A 2,500-nucleotide genomic window follows, 5' to 3' on the forward strand; every position below is an offset into this window, starting at 1 on the left:
AAACGTCTTCAACGTGTAGAGAAAAACAAGTTCGTTCCTTGACAGAGAAGATGAAAACCGGTCAATCATCTACCGGAGCTGCAGTTTGACCTCAGGTCCACTCGGCTCTAGTTTAACACCTGAGTGAACTCGGACGAGACCTTAAGTCCTCTCTTCTTTACCTCTTGCTTCTCTCGTTCTTTGACGTTATTTCTGTTGTTGTTTTTTTAATTTCGGGTTTGTCTGAACAGATTGTTGACCTCTTCGTTTCTGCAGAGCGCCGCGAATGTATCGTTTGGTTTCGTTGGACTTTTTGGTCCGATAAACAAACGTTGAAGTAACCAAGGGAAATGCCACCGAGGAGCCTTGTACAGTTACGGACGAGGAAGAGATCGGCCAGAGAGAGAGACAGGCTGAACTAGGCTTTAGTATCTGATACTTCCCAGAGAGAGAGACAGGCTGAACTAGGCTTTATTATCTGATACTTCCCAGAGAGAGAGAGACAGGCTGAACTAGGCTTTAGTATCTGATACTTCCCAGAGAGAGAGAGACAGGCTGAACTAGGCTTTAGTATCTGATACATCCCAGAGAGAGAGAGACAGGCTGAACTAGGCTTTAGTATCTGATACGTCCCAGATAGAGAGAGACAGGCTGATCTAGGCTTTAGTATCTGATACGTCCCAGAGAGAGAGAGACAGGCTGAACTAGGCTTTAGTATCTGATACTTCCCAGAGAGAGAGAGACAGGCTGAACTAGGCTTTAGTATCTGATACGTCCCAGAGAGAGAGAGAGAGAGACAGGCTGAACTAGGCTTTAGTATCTGATACTTCCCAGAGAGAGAGAGAGAGAGACAGGCTGAACTAGGCTTTAGTATCTGATAATTCCCAGAGAGAGAGAGAACAGGCTGAAATAGGCTACTTTAGTATCTGATACTTCCCAGAGAGAGAGAGACAAGAATTAACTAGGCTTTAGTATCTGATACATTCCAGAGAGAGAGAAGAACAGGCTGAACTAGGCTTTAGTATCTGATGTCCCAGATAGAGAAGAGAGAGACAGGCTGAACTAGGCTTTAGTATCTGATACGTCCCAGAGAGAGAGAGAGACAGGCTGAACTAGGCTTTTAGTATCTGATAACGTCCCAGAGAGAGAGAGAACAGGCTGAACTAGGCTTTAGTATCTGATATCCCAGAGAGAGAGAGACAGGACTTGAACTAGGCTTTTAGTATCTGATCGTCCCAGAGAGAGAGAGACAGGCTGAACTAGGCTTGAGTATCTGATACTCCCAGAGAGAGAGACACCGCTGAACTAGGCTTTAGTATCTGATACGTCCCAGAGAGAGAGAGACAGGCTGAACTAGGCTTTAGTATCTGATACTTCCCAGAGAGAGAGAGACAGGCTGAACTAGGCTTTAGTATCTGATACTTCCCAGAGAGAGAGAGACAGGCTGAACTAGGCTTTAGTATCTGATACTTCCCAGAGAGAGAGAGAGACAGGCTGAACTAGGCTTTAGTATCTGATACGTCCCAGAGAGAGAGACAGGCTGATCTAGGCTTTATTATCTGATACTCCCCAGAGAGAGAGACACAGGCTGAACTAGGCTTTAGCATCTGATATGTCCCAGAGAGAGAGAGACAGGCTGAACTAGGCTTAAGCGTATGTGTTTAGGTGCCTGCAATATCTTTGTTTACTGAAAGGTTCAGCTAAACGTAACGCCTCCAGTGTGAGTTTAAATACTCCTTCAGGAAGACAGGAACTGAGAGTTGAGTTATTAACTGCACATTAATAACACATCATGGTTGAACTGTACTGCCTGCTTAATGCACCTTCTTCACAGCAGACATGTTGACTTGTCATAGTAGGAAAAGCACAGCTGACATTGATAACCTTAACGATGGATCAGTTCCATCAAGTGTCCCAGTAAGAGATTTCAGTGAGTCAGCATGACCAATACCAGGACCTCTCCTAAGTGGAATGCAGCCATCATTAATGGTTTAATACCAGGGTCTCTCCTAAGTGGAATGCAGCCATCATTAATGGTTTAATACCAGGGTCTCTCCTAAGTGGAATGCAGCCATCATTAATGGTTTAATACCAGGACCTCTCCTAAGTGGAATGCAGCCATCAGTAATGGTTTAATACCAGGACCTCTCCTAAGTGGAATGCAGCCATCAGTAATGGTTTAATACCAGGGTCTCTCCTAAGTGGAATGCAGCCATCAGTAATGGTTTAATACCAGGGTCTCCTTAAGTGGAAATGCAGCCATCATTAATGGTTTAATACCAGGACCTCTCCTAAGTGGAATGCAGCCATCAGTAATGGTTTAATACCAGGACCTCTCCTAAGTGGAATGCAGCCATCATTAATGGTTTAATACCAGGACCTCTCCTAAGTGGAATACAGCCATCAGTAATGGTTTAATACCAGGACCTCTCCTAAGTGGAATGCAGCCATCATTAATGTGCTTTTCCTCCTATGACATGTCAACATGTCTGCCGTGAGAAAGGTCTATTGTCTCCTCAGT

At 44.7% G+C, this 2,500-nt stretch overlaps 1 protein-coding gene across 1 annotated transcript in view; it reads left to right on the forward strand.

Annotated features, from left to right (window-relative positions):
• hdac6 (histone deacetylase 6) overlaps positions 1–2,500 on the forward strand; it is a 32,516-nt gene that overhangs the window by 5,914 nt on the left and 24,102 nt on the right.

This window comes from Perca fluviatilis, chromosome 5 (assembly GCF_010015445.1).
Source record: "Perca fluviatilis chromosome 5, GENO_Pfluv_1.0, whole genome shotgun sequence".
In the NCBI taxonomy this organism is placed as follows: Eukaryota; Metazoa; Chordata; class Actinopteri; order Perciformes; family Percidae; genus Perca; species Perca fluviatilis.